We start from the raw sequence: 14,464 nt of genomic DNA on the forward strand, positions 1-14,464 counted from the left end.
CTTGTGCCAGGCCCCTGTCCTCAGGGCCCCTGATTATCGAAGACCTTTTATTGTGCAGACAGACGCCTCTGACACTGGGATAGGAGCTGTACTATCGCAAGTAGATGATAAGGGTAAGGAACACCCTATTGGTTTCATTAGTCGCCAGCTTAAGGACAGAGAGCTCAGATGGTCCACAGTAGAGAAAGAATGTTTCTCTGTTGTGTGGGCCCTACGGAAGCTGAGGCCCTACCTCTATGGGACCCACTTCACTGTGCAAACTGACCATAAGCCCTGAAAGTGGCTAATGAACATGAAGGGAGAGAATCCAAAGTTGCTTCGGTGGTCCATAAGTCTACAAGGCTTTGACTTCACTATTGAGCATAGGCCAGGTGTCCAACATAGCAATGCTGATGGGTTTTCTAGAATGTTTAACCGACCTGAACAAGAGACTCATCCAGGGATGGATTAGTTCACCCTGTCCTTAGTCTGGGAGGGGCGAGTGTTAGGAAAGATTTCTTAATTGTAGGTAATTTTCCTTCCATGTGGCAACCCCTAAACTTTTTTCTGTTGTTTTCTCCCTGATCTAGACTTTGCCAGAGAAGCGCAGCCTTCCTCCGCACTCCTCTGGGCTTTCGCTCCATTCTTACGGGGAAACTGACATGCCATTAAGACAGTCAGTACCGGGAAACGTTGTTTTCCGTAGTTCTTTTCTCATGTTGCAGCTTTCGCACTTACATTACCGCGCTCTTGGGTCTCTAGTCATTCTACAGGCCCTGGTATCTCTTGATGGATTTAAAACAAACTGTGCAAGTATGTCACGGACGGGACTGGTGGCAGCGATCGTTTCTTTGTGTTTTTGAACTCCCTTTTTCCCTGTTAACCGCGCTTCTCGCGTTCAGCCAAAATGGGTGGCCTGGCTTCCAAAATGGCCATGCCATGAGGTTCTTTGTCCTGTCCGTTGACCGTCTTGCCCCTTCACCAGGTCGAGCCAACCCGGGGCCATCCTTATTTGGGCATGTACTTTCCAGCGAAACACAGATGCTTTCGCGGGCTTCTACAGGCCTTGTGTGTGCCTCCAGGATGTGGGCTGGGATGTCTGGTCCCAATACACATCCTGGGTGCCAGAGAGTCTAGTGTGTCTTGAATGCCTGGGACCACCATGGTCCATGATAGGTCCACGTATGGTGTGAGTGTTTTGTGAGCAGATCTCCCATTGGGCCCTCTCCGTTTTGGCGCGAAGGGGACTCTGGATAAGAGGAGGCTGGAAACACCACTACCATGTCGATCTCCTGAGTTCTCACGAACAACGGATACAGGAGCCAAGTATCCTGCAACTAAGAGGATGAACCGAGGAATCGCTGGTGACCCGCTGAAGGACTGCTCCTCTGCACTGCTGTCGCCCTGTGAAACTATACTGCCTCTGATCGAACGAGAAGGCCTGTACTGGTACTTCGACCCTTTGGAATAGTGGGAACAACTATTCTCGGCATCTTCAACATCTCCTGCACGTAAGCCTTCAGAAGCGTCTCTGGGCCATCCAGTGGACTGACCAGCTTACCCAGGAGTCTTGCTCTGTAACCGCCGTCAGGTTGCTGCTGTATTCCGAGTCCTTGACACTCTCACACGATTCGTACACTTGGCATTCCCAGGTCTGAAGTGAGAAGTGTACATTGGGCTGAAATACACACAGCCGCTTCGTTGCCCTGCTGTGGTAACAATCTGTGCGGGTTCACTGCGTTTGGGACATCCTCAACTCTAACTTCTGCTGCCGCGGAATCTACATGACGCCGAGACGTCCCCTGCTCGTATCTGAACCGGCCAGCACTGAAACTGACACGGAGAAGCCTGGGTCTGCCTGCATCGGGGACCGGTGAGTAGCAACGCTAGGAACTGGTTACCCTCCTGCAGTAGCCCGTAGCTTTTCCTCGCTGTGTTAAAAAGCACACCTTTTTCACACTCGCGCTCTGTTTCTGCCCGCAAGTGGAGGCCGCGCTTGAGTAGCGGAGATCTGTACGCCCTCCTTTGTTCACCACTCTGAACTGCCTGACTTCCTGGAAGAGACTCCCGTTGGCCCATAGGCACCAGCGTGTGCAGGTACTTTTGAGCACAAGGCTCCTCTCTTCATAGGGCTCGGACTTCCTTCTAGTTAGGTGGCCTCTGAAGGTGAACTGGGTCTAACGATTACTTGCACTGCCTGTTTTCCTCCCCATCTAGGTGGTCTGCATATTTCGTGCTTCTAACTCTTTAGACCCTTCGGTAATTGTATATATATAGTATTTGATTGTGATGTGTTGGTTTACTTGAGTTTTATTGTGATTCTTTGCTATGGTCAATGTTACAAAGGCCTTGTAATAAATGTGTCTATATTTTTAATATAACACCTGCTTGGAGTAATTTGTAAGCGTCCTTGCTTTGTGAGCTCATTGCAGGCTTTCAGTCACCCTCACCCCTCTTGAGACCTAGTCTTGACCGCCGCGATCGCTACCTTGATTGGTCTGGCTTGTCCAGAGGTTACCCTGTTCCAAGAAACTAGGCTGGCCTTCTGAACCTCTGCCCCTCCAGGACAGAGTTCAGAAATCCATCTTAACAACACGCGATTACTTCACAGCGTTTCAAGTTTGTACTTCCTGTTACCTCTGACAGCGTTCAATTTTTTTGTTAGGCCTGTTTCCTCAAACAGCGTTCACTTCTTCTTTTGTCCTGTCTCCTCAGACAGTGTACAATTCTTCTTTTGACGGGGGTGTTGCCAACGCGCACATGCGTGTCTTTTTCAGGTTCTTTTTCCAGGCAGACGGTGAGTCGCGCACGTATTTACCAACTGTGCTTGCCCCGTGTGTTGCGTACCCCTTCAGAGGTCATTATAGGCTGTGTGTATTACGTGTATGCTTAATTTTGTGTTTCTGGGTGTCACAGCGTAGTGAGGGTTCATTTTTCCACGCACGTGGTCTACGAGGGGTTGCGTGCATGTTATTTTTTGTTTTCGGGGTGTCTGTGCATTTCGGGACCCGTCATCTTCCCCCAGGGGTCACAAACAGCCTTGCTAGAGCACTAGGGTACAAATTCCATCTAGTACTCTACCCCTTTCACCCCCAATTGCCCAGGACAATCGTTTACTGCTACTCCCATACTCACAGCAACATCAGTGCCATGGTTGGGAAGCGACCAAGCGGTAAGGGAGGCAAAGGTGGCCGACCTCCAAAAGGTGGGCGGGCTGGGTACGGTAGGAGATGTGGCCAGGATTTGCAAGGTGCCCGTAGACCCCCATGTGTGGAGGAGCAATCAGGGACACCCATGCCCCCCCACCCCATGGTTGTGGGAAATGTAGCTGACACCATCCCAGCTCAGCCCTTGTTGGACCAGCCCATTGTGGCACAGGATGACTCCCAGGCTGACTTCCAGGTCAGCAAGTCTACACCACGTGTGGCGGTGCAAGTTGGTGTCACCAGGCCACGTGGATCTGGGGCAGGTATGTCATCTGCTGCCTCAAGTAGGCAGGGTGGGGAGGCTGCAGGGGCAGCTGCAGCTCGATCCACCCCAGCTCTGAGTCTCCCAGCCGGGACAGTGTTGGTCCCGGTCCATCAAACCGACGCTGCCCCTGCCAACATCACCCTGCAGCCAATGCCTGCACCAAGACCTATGGTCATTGTGCATTCGCACACCCCTAGTACCCAGTCCATCTGCGCTTCTGCCCCTACTGACCAGAGCGGTGTAAGCCACTCAGGATCCACACCACCTTTGAAAAAGAGTAAGAAGGGTGCTCTGGCACTACAGGCTGAGACCCCAGACATGGCTACACACTCCGGCACGTCAAGGAAGCCTAGCTTTAATGACGCCGAACTTGATGCACTTGTGGCCTATGTATTGGCACATAGCCGCGAAATGGTGGTGACTGCAGGGTGCAAGACCACACCTGGTCAACGTAAGGCACACTGGCAGACCATCACGGACATCATTAGTGCCCTTGGATTTGTGAGGCGCACAGCTGATGATTTCTACAAGCGGTGGAATGACCTGAAACGCAGAGCAAAGAAGAAGCTGGCCTCAAATCATGCTTCTACTCTGGTGACTGGCGGTGGGTCTCCACAAGAGGACAACCAACTCACTGAACATGAGTCTGTTGCTGGAACTTTTGTCACAGAGGAACAGATCCAAGGCATGGGAGACCTACCAGATTACGACGCACTGTCCGGTGAGTGCCCATGCATGTGTGTGTAATCCATGTGTATGTTGTGTGGATGACGGGTTCTGATTGAGTGCCATGTGAGGGTGTGTGCACCTGAGTGGTATGGGTCAGTCATGTGCTTTCTCCAAAACATTCACTGGCCTTCGATTTGGGTATGACAGTATCCCTTCTGCCCACAGTAGCCATTTAGCACCACATTACTGCAGTTGCCCTTGAACTGTCATCTTGCAAAAACATTGTTCAGATTTTTTCAGTGTTCATTCAGGCTGATTGTTTCAATTCTCCCACTTTTGCAACACATTTTTCAGCCCTGTTGTCACATATGTGACATGCTTCTGTCATTGATTACACCCCACATTGGCCCACATTTGTTACCTTGTTATGTGAATGATTAGACCATTCAGGCTGATTGAGTATTGGCCTGCTCACATTGATTTTTGGTGCCTGTTTGTACGTGGTACATGATAGTTGTTTCCTGTCAAGTTTAAGTGACCAACCATTGATGTGTACATCTGCCTGCAATCACTGTATTCTTGTACACTGGATGTGTTGCAGTGAGTGGCACATGCGTATTTTGTCAAACTTTGTAGCATGTTTCATCTCATCATGTCCATCTCACATGGATGGCTGACAGTACTCATTCACTGACATATGGTTGTACTTGTGGAATGTGCCATGGCTATGCTACATGCCATCTGTGTGATGGCATGTGTCATGTATGTGTATTGGACATTCCACTCACAGGCTAATGTGTGATGCCATTGCTACCCAGCATGCAGCAAATGTCTTGCCTTTCCATCCTGGTGTCATCAGTGTGTGCTTTTTTCCTCCACTTCCAACTCATTGACAGTGCATGCATGCCAGGGTTATAGTCATGTGGGACATGTGTGATTCATGTACTGGATCTCTGCCTTGTCAGGCCTATGTGTGTGCTATGGTGCTCATGCCTGTTTCCATTTGTTGTCTTTCATGTTTTTGCAGGTGATGACGCACTTGATGCTGTTGAGGTGGAGGAGATGGTGCAGACCCAGGAGGAATCTCAGGCATGACCGGGCACCAGTGGGGGACGTGGTGTGGTGGTGGGTGAAAACCCTTTGTTACTGCAGACCATACTGTCCAGGGGTGTCTCTGGGTGCACCTCACCAGACCTCTATTCAGGTGCTGAATCGGATGATGAGACTTATGTGCTGTCGCATTTGAGTGTTTTTGGCAGGGATTCTGTTCTGTCCAACCCACCTGCACCATGGGTAGAACCCTCTATGGGGATGTCAGTGTTGGTTACTCCGCCTTTGGCGGTTACGGATGCAGGGTCACACTCCACAACATCTGATCCTGTTCCTGGGCCAGCAGATCAGAGGGGGAATGCAGTCCTGCAGCCTCAGGCAGTGCCAGCACAGCAAGGTGCAGATCGCCTTGCCCCAAACAGGTGTGGTGCCCGCCGACACGGTGGCCCGTACGCCACCAGGCAATACTGTATGAGAGAACTCCATGTACGGTATGGCAACCCAACAGGCAGCATCAGTTGAAATGATGGCTCAGGCAATGGAGAGGGTGGCCACTTCCATTATCCCCCCTGAAAGGCAGATGGAGCAACAACAGCAGGCAACAGACTTCATTTGCCAACACACAGGGAAGACATGTTGGCATCCAACAGGGACCGACGGGCGGCACTGGAGACTCTGCAGGAAGCCATTTCTATAGAGTCACAGGGCCACAGGGAAGCCCTGAGGGTATAACTCCATAACCTCAGGGAGACTATTGTTGAACTTGAGGCTTCCACAAATTTGAGGACAGAACAGAAACTGGGGCGGCTCACGCGTTCGCTCTCAGCTGAGCTGCAGGCAACTCGGGAGGAGATCCGGGCATCACGGGAGGCCATGCGTGCAGAAATGCAGGCAACCCGTCAGGTGCTGCATGGGGATCTCCGTACTATCATCCTCCAGAACGAGACCTTCCACACCCGCATGCTTGCTGCCATGGAGGACCATAGCAGGGCTTTGTGTGGGCTGCCTCCCATAGCACCACCACCTCCTGATGTAGCAGCAGAGGGTGATGAGATCGACAGCAGCACTTCTCCCACAGTAGCCTAGCCGTGCAGGCCATGAGCCCATGGAGGTGTTGTTTTTTCTGCAACATCCACACAGGTGGGTGTTGGTGTGCACCCTGTCCTCGGACCTCCTGGGTGCCCCCTCCTAGCCCCGACATGGCCATTTAAAAAAAATAATAATTTTAACAGTGTGTTGCCTTTGTGGCTCCCATGGGCATCCACTGTGTATTCTGGCTGGGCACATGCAGGCTTGTCCTGTGTTTGGGTTAGATGCTTGGGTTCCTGACACACACACCCCTCCTGTTTCCCGTTTCCATGGGCTCGCAAAGGGTGTGACCAAGTGACAGTGACTTACACAGTGACATTGGGCTCCCGTGAGCTGTGTGGGCAGTCTGTAGTCATAACTGTGTGGACATCCCTAGTGGGGTTTGTTTTTGTATTGAACACTGCATGGTGTATCAATATGTGCTTGTGCATCCCTGTCTTCCTCCTTATGCGCAGGTACCATCTTCATGTATTCACAAGGCCATCTCGTTTGCAGATGCAGTTCATGTTGTATGCAGTACACTGACACATTTGCCTGACAGAAACACTCTGGGGTCAATGTGATGGCTTATTGAGGTTGTATGACTTACATTACTTTGAGTTTGTATTGTCATATTTTGGCAATGTTTCATGCTGTGTTGCTGGTAAGTATTTGTTCATGTGTGCTGTTTGTTATTGATTACTGGGAGCATATTGTCTGTGGCCTGTTTCCATTTGGGACAGTGCACTTTGTGACACTTGTGTCATGTGTTGTGCATTCCTTTGTTTGTTTACTTTCACATTGCAGGACATGCCATGGTGTGTTGGGTGGCGGAGATGGGGAGGGGTTGGGTGACATGGCGCTATTTTCATGTTGTATTTTGCAAGGGGGTAGTCATTAATTCAGCATAAATGTGTGTCTTTTTGTGACACAGCATTGGTTATCTTTCGGTAGGTAGGGATGCACACAATGTAACGCTTCCAGGTGACCAATCTCAGGCTGGTATGGTTGTGACAGTTGACTGTCCCTTATGTCATCATCATTGATTGTCAGCTGGTATGTGCCAGGGCTGTGTGCATTCCAGCGGGGTGTGATTTTAGGTGAAGTAATTAGCCACCAGCTGCGTATGGGCTGCCTCACCACGTGCCCTTTCCCCTCCCATGCACAGCGGGCGTGCTTGCGGTTGGGGATGTGGGGGCACCACCATGTCCACCGGCAGGCCCCGGCATGTTGCAACATTGTGCAGGACAAATGCTGCCACTATGATCCTGCACACTACTGGGGGCGCGTATAGCAGCTGCCCACCAGAGCGGTCAAGGGAGCGAAAGCATGACTTGAGCACTCCGAATGTGCACTCCACTATGCCCCGGGTTGCAATATGGGCTGTGTTTTATCTTACCTCGGGTGGTGTGGTGGGGTTCCGAATTGGCACAATCATTTGGGTGCTCAGAGGGTAGGCACTATCCCCTGGGGAGGTGATGATGGGCATCATTAGTGGGGTTGTGACATTACTCAGTATCTGACATGCATGCATGTGCAGGGGCATTTATACTCACCAAGCAGCCATGTATCACCATGCCGCCCATCTTCTAGGTCCCGGTTTAGGGTTGACATTCTGTAAATGAAACTGTCATGGGTGGACCCTGGATATTTGGCATATACTGAGGTGATGATTCCCTTGGCATCACATTCTACCTGCACGTTGATGGAATGCCAGTTCTTGCAGTTTCTGTAGATGTGCTCAGTTGCCCTGGGAGGATGTAGAGCCACATGGGTGCAGTCAATGGCACCTAGCACTTTGGGGAAGTGTGCCACCCCGTAAAAATCCTGGACGACAGCCTGCTTTCTGCAGGTATTCTGGGCAGGTACATATGCCTGTGGACTGATGGGCGTGCAGTCATGATGGCCAACACCTGGTGCAGGCAGCGTGACTGCGTGGCCTGTGACACCCCCCCCCCACTATGGCACTTGTCCGCTGAAATGAACCAGTGGCCAAGAAGTGCAGAACATTGAGCACCTTTTCCAAGGGGCTCAGTGCTTGGGAGCACAGGGTGGGTGATGTGAGGTCATCCTCCCACTCACTCACCAGGTCGAGTATTATGTGAGGTGGAAACCTGTACCTCCCATGCACCTGGTCATCAGGCATCCCAAAAAGGCTGGTTCTGGGTGTAAAAATTCTGGCCCTGACTATCCTCCTCCTCCTCCTGCGGTATCCCACGACCACTGCTGCAAGGAACGGTATACTCATCTTAGCGTCTGAGCTTTTTTATTGTTTGCGTACACTTTTATGCTGCGTGGATCCATGTACGCCTGCTTCCTGCTGGCGTGCATGTTTCCGGATTAGCGCGTCTTTTTGGCACACGCGTTAGCCCCGTTAGATTCCATGAATACGTGTTGTAGGCGCGCGTGTGGGCGTTCCTCACATTTGCCTCCTGTACTTCCCCCGTGACGCCCACATTTTCACGCGTTGTTGCCCATTCCGCGTGTTACGCCCCATGTTACGTCTACTTTTGTTGTGTGCGCTGCGCTATGTGCGCTTTCGCTGTGGACGTAGCGCATGCTGTTTGAAGACGTGTGCGCCAGCGTGCGCCACGTAGGATTTTAGCGCACATCCATGGATTTACACGCGCACGGACTTCCAAGAATCGCTGTGCGCGGGTTTCGCTGCGATTTTCGCACTTGCGCTGCGATTCACATGCTTTCGTACGCGTGCGCGGAAATTTTCAGCGCACATTAATTCCATGAATCGGCCTGAAGACATGAGATAGAGGAAAGAAAAATAGAGTGGTCAATCGCATGAAAGGTGGCTGACAAGTCAAGGATAAAAAAAGAGAAGACATCTTCTGGTAGCGTGCAGAAAGGAGAGATTCAGTTACAGTCAGGAGTGCAGGTCGGAATCTAGATTGGAAGGAGTGAGTGTAAGTTAACAAAAGAAGAAACTTGAGTATAAACAATGCGCTCCAGTAGGTTAGAGAGAAAAGGTATGAGAGAAATAGGATGAAAGTTAGATTAGAGGGATCAAGTGAAGGTTTTTTGAGAATCAGAGGAATGAAAGCGTGTTTGAAAGAGGAAGGAAAAGTAAATAAAATCACCAACCTAAATTGCAAATCAAGAAATTCAGAAATCTTTCTGGAACAATGTTAATCAAAATAAGTAAGATGACCTCTAAAATGGCGAACAGGGAAAGCATATATGCAAAATAAGTAAAAGTGCATTATGCCATGCAAGGAAAGCAAACAATGCATAGATTTTAAACAAAAGTGACCGTCACTTATTGAGCAGGACCATTTATCAAGTTGGCGTACCTGCTGATAAAAACCCACTTCCCCATTCCATTTAGTGATTGACTAGTGTGGTTATTTTTCCTATATGTGCAACAGCAAATACCATAACAAGCAAGACAAAGACTGATGTGATCTGAGTGATGGAAACCGGACATGGTTTTCTGGATCTCCAAAAGGAGAATTGCAAGAATTCCTCTTGATGAAATGAGGGCGAGGAGGTCAGGACAAGTGTTTTTATGAAACCAATTCATAAGGGAGAAAGATTTGGTTCTGCCCACAGGGAATAGCTATTGCCTACGACACCATGTACTGTGCAAAACTATGATGGCAACATGCTTAAGGAGTTGAGGGCCTCCTTCAGAGATGTCTGAAATCTATAGCTCACAGGTTTGAATCTTGGTAGGGTCGACATAGTGTTTTTTATCCACCCAAGGTCAATAAAACGATTATGTCAAGCAATAATAAGGCCTGTTTGTAAAGATAACACACTCTGCCACTATAAACCTTAAAAAGCCATACATCCTACGAACTCATCGGAAAACACAGAAAACCAAATCCCAGTCTACTGGGTGATGAACTACTGCCAGAGCCATATTTATAGCCAGAGATTCCCAAATAGCAGCAGTGGTTCACCTTGGATTGGTTAGGCCAACTAAAGTAGTCTGCATCCAAAGTAACTTTTGAGTAAGAACTTTATGAAAGCCTATAAACCTAGTAATGTGGACAAAGCACTGCCATTACCATCTCACATCACTTCTTCATTTACACTCAGTTCTCAAATATATGTGGAAACAGAGCTCTCCTTTGTACCATTTTAGATGTGAGAGGTTCTGATGGTCCCTTCTTTTTTGCCTATCTTCATTTGTGCTCCATTATAAACGATTGAAGTTTAATTTCCCCATTATTTGTATTTTGTATTTATTTGTTATGTATATAGCGCCTTACGCCAAGGCGCTGTACAAAACCAATTTTACAGTACAATAAAAGAAATGAGCAAGTGGTTACAATAACACAATATATTTTACAGTGAAGCTTACAATACAGTTAAAGCAGAAGTAAGAAGGTATTTAAGGCAGAACGGAAGGTGGGGTAAGGTGGGGTAAGATTGAATAGACCGGAGGGAGAGAGGAAGTAAAGAGGAGCCAGAAGAGAAAAAGAAGGGAAACGAGAGGAAGCACCAGGGGGACGAGGAACAGTTAAGAGAAAGTGGGTTTGGGAACAAAGAGTGCGAGAGGGGACATAGAGGGGACATAGAAGGAAATGAGAGAGGCAAGATAAATAGGAGCAAGTCCATAAAGAGATTTAAATACGATACAGAGAAAATTGAATTTAAGCTGAGAGTGAAAAGTAGCCAACGAAGAGAGGCCAAGGAAGGGCAAATGGAGTCACAAATAGGTAGGGAATACAAGAGACGAATAGAGGAATTAAAAATAGATTTAAGGGGAGCTAAACGGGAGGCGGGAAGACCAAAAAGAAGAACAGAACATTGAAATAATCGAGAGAAAATTATTGAAGAAGTTAGAAGCTTTGTAGCACTAAAGGTAATGAGCGGTCTAATTTTCTGGATGTTAAAAAGATGAAAGGGGCAGGAACGAACTGGTAATTGAGATATGATGAGCAAAGGATAGATTAGTATCAAGATGAAGACCAAGTTGCGGGCAGTCAGGAAAAAGGGCAGATGCAAAGGGGAAAAAAAGAACAAATGAAGGGGAAACAGGAGGGGGATAGTATTGGCGGGAAAAAAGAGAACTTCAGTTTTAGATGGATTAAAAATGGGAACATGGTCCAACATCCGCGAAAAGACAGGCTGAAAGATTTGAGTGAATAGTCAACGTGAAAGAAGAGAAGGATAGAAAAAGTGGGGTGTCATCAGCATCATTAAATCAGGCTTTTAAGTAGCAGTTTTACAGGATGATATGGGCTTGTAGACCAAGATAGATGAAGTATCACACTTGACAAGAGGCACCCTGGACCACCCGAAGCGTGTGTCCTATATTCTACCAAGGCTTACATTAACAACTAAGTGCTCCCATGACATGTCTGACACCTCCACCTAGCTCTGGCTTTTCAGTCATGATTTGCATTCTGTGAGTTGATGTTTGTTTTCTCCCATAAGTCTGGGCATACAAATCATTAGTATTTATTTATTTATTTATTTATTGATTGATTATTGGGTATTTATAACACACCTATACACAGAGTGTTTCAAGACGCAACAAGACAAGAGGGAGGGGCGAACAGGAAGGCCAGAACAAAAACGATCCTACTAGGCCCTGTGATATTCGGAACGTCCAAGTGCAGTAAGAGAAGTGCAGGGGAAAGGGGAAGGGGAAGTGCTGGTCAGGGCGGAAGGGCCCGTTAGAAATAAAAAAGCGAGTGCCAAGGGAGGCCAGGTCGACAGAGCCAGGGGAAAGCAGGGAGTGCAGGGGGAGGAAGGTCCACAAGCTAAGTGCGAGGTAAGGTGCTGGAAGAGCTACACCGTTGCAGGCCCAGCCAGACATGTGTGGGAGAAGGGGCTCAGAAGGACAAGTGCAGTTGTGGGAGATGCGGGGGGACCAAGTGCAGGGGTAGACTGGAATGGGTGGCTGGGGCTGGTGCCCTGAAGACTGCTTCTTGACTGGCTGCCTGGTTCCTTCAGACAGGGACAGTATCAGGGCGAGGGGGAGAGGGAATGAAGAGGAGAAAAGGAAGGTCTTGTGAAGCTTCCTGAACTTAAGGCAATCCGCATGAAATTTGAGAGGGCAGGGAGGCCGTTCCGGAGGAAGGCACCTGCGGAAGAGAGAGACCTACGCCCACTCTCTGCTTGGAAAAGCAACTGATCTGCAGAGAGTTAGAGCTAGATGACTGAACGGCTCTAGCAGGGAGATATTTAGCGAGAGTTGGATGTAAAGGGTTCCAGGCCAAAGAAAGCCTTGTGGATGATGCAGAGGATCTTGAACTTGATTCTCGCAGCAACCGAGAGCCAGTGGAGAGAATCTAGGGCTGGAGAGGTGCTGTCCCTGGGCTTGAGGACAAGAATAAGTGCTATTCTGGATTAGTTGAAGGGGGCGAAGGGAGGAGTTAGGCAGGTAGAGGTTAGGCAGTAGTCCAGCCTGGATAGTACCAGAGCTCTGGAGACATTGGGTTTCGGTGGGAAGGTGAGGAAAGGGAGAATGCCTCTGAGGAGGTGAAGTTGAAATGGGGCTTCTTGGCAAGGTCTGTGATGTGAGGAGGGAAGGAGAGAAAGGAGTTGAAGATGACACCAAGGTGTTTTGCCTCACAGGTGGGTTGGAGGAGGGTGGCCCTTGAGGGCAGCCAGAGTGTGTGAGGGAAAGAGGGAACAGGGGTCCCAATGAGAAGGATCTCTGTTTACCGGCATTACGGAAGAGATTGTTAGCAGTGCACCATGCCTGAATAGCAGACAGGCCGTCAGGAATGAGAGAGGAAGAGGAGGCAGAGGAGGGAAGCTTGAAGCAGAGCTGCATTTAATCCGCATAACACTGGAAGTTAGGGGAGAAGGTGGAGATTAAGTGGGCTAGAAGAGTCAGGTAGATGTTGAACAGCCAAGGTGAGTGGATAGACCCTTTAGGGACTCCTCAGGTCAAGAGTAGGATGGTGGAGAGAAAAGGACCCAACTTGGGATAGTTGGTCCAAGAGGAAGGAGGTCGACCAGTCCAGAGCCAGGTCTCTGATGCCAAGGGTATCACAGAGCTGATTTATCAGGGTGGATGATTGACAGAATCAAAGTCAGAGGAAAGGTCAAGAAGGATGAGAACGGAAGGAGAGCTGGAATCAAGATTAGAGAGCAGGTCTTCATGGGTGTTCAGGAGAGCAGTTTCTGTGTCTCTGGCAGCTCTGAAGCCAGACTGGTGGTTGTGAAGACAACCAACCGATTCAGTGTGATGGGTGAGTTGGGAGATGGGCAGCTTCTCCAAGAGTTTCCCCAGGAAGGGGGTAATGGAGGTAGGGCGATAGTTTGGAGGACAGGAAGGGTCAACAGAAGGCTTTTTGAGGAGTGGTTGCATAAGGAAGTGGTTGAGGAGTGAGGGGAAGAATCCAGTGGCAAAGGAGTGATTGCAGAAATCGACCAAGGCTGAAACAAGGGAGACAATGTTGTCCTTAATAGTTCTGGAGGAGCAGGGGAGTACCTGTTTGGATGAGACCTTCATAGAGCGGACTTGTCTAGAAACCTCATCAGGTGTTATGGCAGAAAAGAGGAGAGTAGGAGGGGAGGGCAGATGGGGCCAAGGAACGCCTTAGGGCCAGTGAGGGAGAAGGGCGAGGGGTAGAGGAGAGTGAGGACAAAATGTGCTGAGTTTTAGAAATGAAGTAAGAGTATTGCAGAGTACCAGGGAAGGCAGAGAAGTGGAGACTGCAGTAGGGTTGGAGAGCTCCTTGCGGATTTTGAAAAGTTCAGCCATGTTGTTGGTTGTCGCAGAGATGCAGGCTTGAATATAAGCCCTCTTCTTCGAAAATATGCCACTTCCACTCAACCGCTCTGGCTTGCGTTTCAGAGCTGCCAGGTCGGAGTCAGACCAGGAACAGCACTTGGAGGCAGGTTTCTTACAGATCCTCATGACTAGTGCATGGCTCAGTACAGTGCTATGGACAAAACAGACCATCCGCATGTCATCTACTTTCCTACTACCTATAAGGGTGGAGCTATGGGAAAGGTAACTCCCCAGGCTTCGATCGGATCCCAATTCGTCCCTCTGCCACTCACAAAGAAGTGACATAGTATTGGCCGGCACACCCACTGGCACCAAAACCTGCCTCCTCCACAGACTCCATATGCTGGCGGTGAAGCAAAGACATATGTCAGGAGTGAAGGATACATGCCGCCTTGCTTCTTTGCACATATGCACCTGGATTGTATGCCTATGTCACCAGGTGCAAATGCAAAACTAAAGGTACCAGGACACAGAGAGAAAAACCTGGAAAACCTGGACTGCATGGGTTATACA

This window comes from Ambystoma mexicanum, chromosome 2p (genome assembly GCF_040938575.1).
Source record: "Ambystoma mexicanum isolate Mex_15411 chromosome 2p, UKY_AmexF1_1, whole genome shotgun sequence".
NCBI lineage: Eukaryota > Metazoa > Chordata > Amphibia > Caudata > Ambystomatidae > Ambystoma > Ambystoma mexicanum.